Here is a 6562-nt window from a genome sequence, read left to right on the forward strand (position 1 = left end):
GCCTTCCTCTGGATTACTAGGGTCAGGGTATGCTGGGACGCCCCTCCTGGGGATGGCAGTTCTCAGGCAGGGACCAGATGGGCTAAGCCCGGACGATTCTTCCCCTGGGCGTCCGGTGCTCCCTCCTACAGCCCACGGCGAGGCAAAGTGCCCCAGGACAGGATCCATGGGTCCACCGGGCATCCGGGCCCCGGGAGCTCGTGTGGGCCTCCCATGCCTGAGGCCCAGCGTGGGGTCTCCGAGCCCCCCCTGAGCCCTGCAGCTCCGGAGCCCTGCAGACTCGGAGCCCTGCAGTCCCGGAGCCCCGGAGCCCTGGAGCCCGGAGCCCAGGAGACCTGGAGCTCTGCAGTCCCTGCAGTCCCAGAGCCCTGCAGCCCCAGAGCCCTGCAGCCCCTGAGCCCTGCAGCTCCCGAGCCCTGCAGCACCCCGAGCCCTGCAGGCCCCGTGCCCTGCAGCCCCGAGCCCTGCAAGGGAAGGTGGGAGCCTCACCGCGAAGGCTCGGGGCGGGCAGATTGGCGTCATTTCGGTCCCGGCCATCTGGTCGCACCTTTCCCTCGGCCATCTGGTTGCACGCAATGCTTTCCAATGGGGCGACCAGATGGCCGGGCCGGCCTGGAAGTCCCGATGAGGGCTCATTTGCCTCCCGGATCCCAGCCAGGGCTCCAGGAGGCCGGGCACATTCGGGCCAAGGGTCCCCTGAGCCTCGCGGTGCGCGCGGGTTACAAGAAAGGGAGGTAGCCTTCCTCTGGGTTACTAGGGGCAGGGTATGCCAGGACACCCCTCCCGGGGATGGCCGTTCTCAGGCGGGGACCAGATGGGCTATGCCCGGGCAACACCTCCCTAGGCGTCCGGGGCTCCCTCCTCCGGCCGCGGCGTGGCAAAGTACCCGGGAAGGGCTCCATGGTTCCCGGGCAGTCATCCCCCGGGCGTCCGGGCCCCGAGTGCTCCGGTGGTCCTTCCTGAGGCTTGAGTCCCAGCCGGGGTCCACAAGCCCCTGGGAAGCGGAGCCCCTGAGCCCTGCGTGGGCAGGCGGGAACCCTAGAGCGAAGGCTCGGAGTTGGACAGATGGGAGTCCTTTCAGTCCTGGCCATCTGGTCGCACCTCTCCCCTCGGCCATCTAGTCATGCGCAATGATTTCCAATGGGGTGACCATATGGCCGGGTGGGCCTGGATGTCCCGATGAGGGCTCATTTGCCTCCTGGATCCCAGCCAGGGCTCCAGGAGGTTGGGTGCATCCGGGCCTAGGGTCCCCTCCGTCACTCGGTGCGCACGGTTTACCAGAAAGGGGGTAGCCTTCCTCCGGATTACCAGGGGCAAGGTATGCCGGGATGCCCCTCCTGGGGATGGCGGTTCTCAGGCGGGGACCAGATGAGCTAAGCCCGGACGACACCTCCCCGGCGCCCGGTGCTCACTCCTCCAGCCCGCGGCGAGGGAAAGTGCCCGGGATGGGCTCCATGGGTCCCCCAGGTGTACGGGCCTCTGGAGCTCCTGCGGGCCTCCCATGCCTGAGGCCCAGCATGGGATCTCCAAGCCCCCGGAGCCCTGCAGCCCCGGAGCCCTGCAGCCCCGGACTCCTGCAGCCCCGAGCCCTGCAGCCCCCGAGCCCTGCAGCCCCAGAGCCCTGCAGCCCCCGAGCCCTGCAGCTCCCGAGCCCTGCAGCCCCCCGAGCCCTGCTGCCCCCTGAGCCCTGCAGGCCCTGTGCCCTGCAGCCCTCGAACCCTGCAAGGGCAGGCAGGAGCCCTACCGCGAAGGCTCAGGGTGGGCAGATTGGCGTCATTTTGGTCCCGGCCATCTGGTCGCACCTCTCCCCTCAGCCATCTTGTCGCGCGCAATGCTTTCCAATGGGGTGACCAGATGGCCGGGCCGGCCTGGAAGTCCCTATGAGGGCTCACTTGCCTCCCGGATCCTAGCCAGGGCTCCAGGAGGTCGGGCATGTTCGCGCCTAGGGTCCCCTGAGCCTCGCGGTGCGCGCTGGTTAATAGAAAGGGGGGTAGCCTTCCTCCGGATTACTAGGGGCAGGATATGCTGGGACACCCCTCCTGGGCATGGCCGTTCTCAGGCGGGGACCAGATGGGCTATGCCCGGGCAACACCTCCCTAGGCGTCCGGGGCTCCATCCTCCGGCCCGTGGCATGACAAAGTACCCGGGAAGGGCTCCATGGTTCCCGGGCAGTCATCCCTCCGGCGTCCGGGCCCGAGAGCTCCGGTGGTCCTTCCTTGGGCTTGAGTCCCAGCCAGGGTCCCCGAGCTCCAGGAAGCTGAGCCCCTGAGCCCTGCGTGGGCAGGCGGGAACTCTAGTGCGAAGGCTCGGGTTGGACAGATGGGAGTCCTTTTGGTTCCGGCCATCTGGTCGCACCTCTCCCCTCGGCCATCTGGTCGCGCGCAATGATTTCCAATGGGGCGACCACATGGCCGGGCCGGCCTGGAAGTCCCGATGAGGGCTCATTTGCCTCCTGGATCCCAGCCAGGGCTCCAGGAGGTCTGATGCATCCAGGCCTAGGGTCTCCTCCGTTGTACGGTTTACCAGAAAGGGGCGTAGCCTTCCTCTGGATTACTAGGGGCAGGGTATGCCGGGACGCACCTCCTGGGGATGGCGGTTCTCAGGCGGGGACCAGATGGGCTAAGCCCGGACGACACCTCCCCGGCCTGGAAGTCCCAATGAGGGCTCATTTGCCTCCCGGATCCCAGCCAGGGCTCCAGGAGGTCGGGCACGTTCGCGTCTAGGGTCTGCTGAGCCTTGCGGTGCACGCGGGTTACAAGAAAGGGGGATAGCCTTCCTCCGGATTAGTAGGGATAGGGTATGCCGGAACACCCCTTTGGGGCTGGCGGTTCTTTGGCGGGGACCAGATGGGCTATGCCCGGGCAACATCCTCCCAGGCATCCGGGGCTCCCTCCTGCGGCCCGCGGCATGGCAAAGTGCCCGGGATGGGCTCCACGGGTCCCGGGCAGTCCTCCCCTGGGCCCCCCGGCCCGAGAGCTCCGGTGGTCCTCCCCGTGCCTGAGGTCCAGCCGGGGTCCCCGAGCCCCCGGGACGCAGAGCCCCCTGAGCCCTGCGTGGGTGGGCAGGCGGGATCCCTACCGCTATGGCTCAGCTCAGGGCAGGCAGACAGGAGTCCTTTCAGGTGCTGGCCATCTGGTCGCGCGCAATGCTTCCAATGGGGCGACCAGATGGCCGGGCCGGCCTGGAAGTCCCAATGAGGGTCCATTTGCCTCCCGGATCCCAGTCAGGGCTCCAGGAGGTCGGGCGCGTCCGTGCCTAGTGTCCCCTCCGTCACACGGAGCACGCGGGTTACAAGAAAGGTGGATAGCCTTCCTCCGGATTAGTAGGGGCAGGGTATGCCGGAACCCCCCTCCGGGGCTGGTGGTTCTTAGCCGGGGACCAGATGGGCTATGCCTGGGCAACATCCTCCCAGGCATCTGGGACTCCCTCCTCTGACCCGCGGCATGGCAAAGTGCCTGGGACGGGCTCCACGGGTCCCGGGCAGTCCTCCCCCGTGCGCCAGGGCCCGAGAGCTCCGGTAGTCCTCCAAGTGCCTGAGGCCCAGCCCGGGTCCCTAAGCCCCCCGGGAAGCAGAGCCCCCGAGCCCTGCGTGGTTGGACAGGCAGGAGCTCTACCGCTATGGCTCGGCTCGGGGCGGGCAGACGGGAGACCTTTCAGGTGCCTGCCATCTGGTCGCACCTATCCCCTTGGCCATCTGGTTGCACGCAATGCTTTCCAATGAGGTGACCAGATGGCCGGGTCGGCCTGGAAGTCCCAATGAGGGTCCATTTGCCTCCCAGATCCCAGCCAGGGCTCCAGGAGGCCGCGTTTGCCCCTTGGGTCCCCTCCGTCAATCGGAGCGCGCGGGTTACCAGAAAGGGTGGTAGCCTTCCTCTGGATTACTAGTGACAGGGTACTCTGGGACCCCTCTCAGCCTAGCGGTCCTCAGCCGGCAGCTGGACAGGCCAGGATGCCGCCTCAGCCCTGGGTCTGTCCCAGGGCCTGCCGCGTGGCAGGCTGCCCCGGATGAGACCCGGCAGGCCTCCCCCTGCCGGGCTGGGTCCAGGTGCCCCTGGGAGGGAGGCCTCCCCACCCCAGGCTCCGTCCTCGGTCCTGCCGCGTGGCACAGTGCCCGAACGAGTTCCCGCGGGCTCCATCCTGGGTCCTGCCGCATGGCAGGGTGCCCTGGGCGGGGTCCGGTGGGCCCGGGGAGGCTTCCTCTGCGCCTCCGGGCCTGGGAGCGCCGGCTAGGTCAGGGGCTCCGGCCGTGGGCCCCGTCCCCCGGCCTGCGGCACTGCCAAAGGTCCGGGACGGGGTTCCGTTGTGGCCGGAGAGCCTCCCCTTGCTTGGCTGGGTTCAGGAGCTATGGCCGGGCCCCTGAGGGCCCCGGGGAGGGTAGCCTCCCCACCCCGGGCTCTGTCCTGGGTCCTGCCGTGTGGCAGGGTGCCCGGGACGGTGTCTGGCGGGCCCGGGGAGGCTTCCCCTGTGCCTCCGAGCCTGGGAGCCCCGGCTGGGTCCAGGAGCCCCTCCGGGCCCAGGGTCGGGGGCTCCGGCCCTGGGCCCCGTCCCCCGGCCTGCGGCACTGCTAAAGGACCGGGACGGGGTTCCGTTGTGGTCGGGGAGCCTCCCCTTGCTTGTCTGGGTTCAGGAGCTCTGGCCGGGCCCCTGAGGGTCCCGGGGAGGGCGGCCTCCCCACCCCGAGCTCCATCCTGGGTCCTGCCGCGTGGCAGGGTGCCTGGGACGGGGTCCGGTGGGCCCGAGGAGGGTTCCCCTGCGCCTCCGGGTCTGGGAGCCCCGGCTGGGTACAGGGGCCCCTTCGGGCCCCGGGACGGCGACTCCGGCCCTGGGCCCCGTCCCCCGGCCTGCAGCACTGCCCGAGACCCAGGACGGGGCTCCGTTGTGGCCAGGGAGCCTCCCCTTGCTTGGCTGGGTTCAGGAACTCCGGCCGGGCCCCTGAGGGCCCCGGGAGGACGGCTTCCCCACCCCGGGCTCCATCATGGGTCCTGGCAGGTGGCCGGGACGGGGTCCGGTGAGGCTTCCCCTGCGCCCACAGGACCCCGGGTCAGGGGCTCCAGCCCTGGGCCCGTCCTCCGGCCTGCCACTCCACCAAGGGCCCGGGACAGGGGTCTGTCGGTCACGTGCAGGCCTCCCCTGCTTGTCAAGGTGTCCGCGGGCCCCACGCAGCCTCCATGGCTGGGTCCCAGCTGGGGCCCTGGGCCTCCGGTTCCCCATGCCCTGGTGCCCGCTCACTCTTTCGTTGGGGCACAGAGCGACCAGATGGCTTCCCTTTCGAGCCCGGCCATCTGGTCGCGCCTGTCCCCTCGGCCATCTGGTTGCGCCTATCCCTTTGGCCATCTGGTCGCGCCTATCCCCTCGGACATCTGGTCATGCGCAATGCTTTCCAATGGGGTGCCCAGATGGCCGGGCTTGCCTGGAAGTCCCGATGAGGGTCCATTTGCCTCCCCGATCCCAGCGAGGGCTCCAGGAGGTCGGGTACATTCGCGCCTTGGGTCCCCTCTGTCACCTCGTGTGCACGGATTACAAGAAAGGGGGGTAATTTTCCTCCGGATTTCTAGGAGAGGGTCAGTCAGACCTCCATGAGGTCCGGCGATTCTGAAACAGGGGAAGGCAGAACCCGGACCCGCCCGCCGGGGCCCCCCGGAGCCCAGGTACGCACATGCCTCCCAGCCCCTTCCCGATGGTCCTTTCTTTCTGAGTTTGCTGGGTCAGACCTCGGTGAGGTCCGGAGATCCCGAGACAGCGGAAGGCAGCACCTGGGCCCGCCCGGTGCGGGCCCCCAGGGGCCCAGGTACGCACACCTGCCTCTCAGCCCCCTTCCCGATGGTTCTTTTTCTCCGAGTTTGCTGGGTCAGACCTCCGTGAGGTCCGGCGATCCCGAGATGGGAGAAGGCAGCTCCCAGGCCCACCCACCGGGGATCCCAGGGGCCCGGGTACACACCTGCCTCTCAGCCCCTTCCCGATGGTCCTTTTTTTCCGAGTTTTCTCAGTTAGACCTCCGTGAGGTCTGGTGATGCTGAAACAGGGAAGGGAGCACCTGGGCCCGCCCGCCGGGGTCCCCAGGGGCCTGGTTACGCTCCTGCCTCTCAGCCCCTTCCCAATGGTCCTTTTTCTCCAAGTCTGCTTGCCCCTGAACAGGCAGGGACGCTAAGCCAGCATACCCCCTGTGCAGGGTGGCCTTCCAGGGGATGCCCCAGCCGTACTCCGATCGATTGGGCACTCTCAGTCCGTTTAGGGATGGAATGCTTGGCCAGCCTCGGCTGTTGTTTCGAGCAAAGCGCTGCCACCCCGCATGGACCGTCCGACTCGAGGGCCTGCCGCCTGGTGGGAGACCGTACCCAGCAGAGTGAAGGCCGAGCGGCCCCGGCAGCTCGTGCCCCCCAGGTGTCTGACCCGAGCGGGATGTGTCGGGTGGTGCCAGGCCCTTGGATGCTGCTGCCCAGCAGGTCCGAAGGCCCCGCGCGCCACGCCGTCACCGCTCTCTGCCCAGCACATTTCCACAGCAGCTCGGAACAACTGTTCCGAGGGGTGTCACTGCCGCCAGGCACCGGCACCCTTGCGTCTC

The sequence above is a fragment of the Triturus cristatus genome, chromosome 3_1 (genome assembly GCF_964204655.1).
Source record: "Triturus cristatus chromosome 3_1, aTriCri1.1, whole genome shotgun sequence".
In the NCBI taxonomy this organism is placed as follows: Eukaryota; Metazoa; Chordata; class Amphibia; order Caudata; family Salamandridae; genus Triturus; species Triturus cristatus.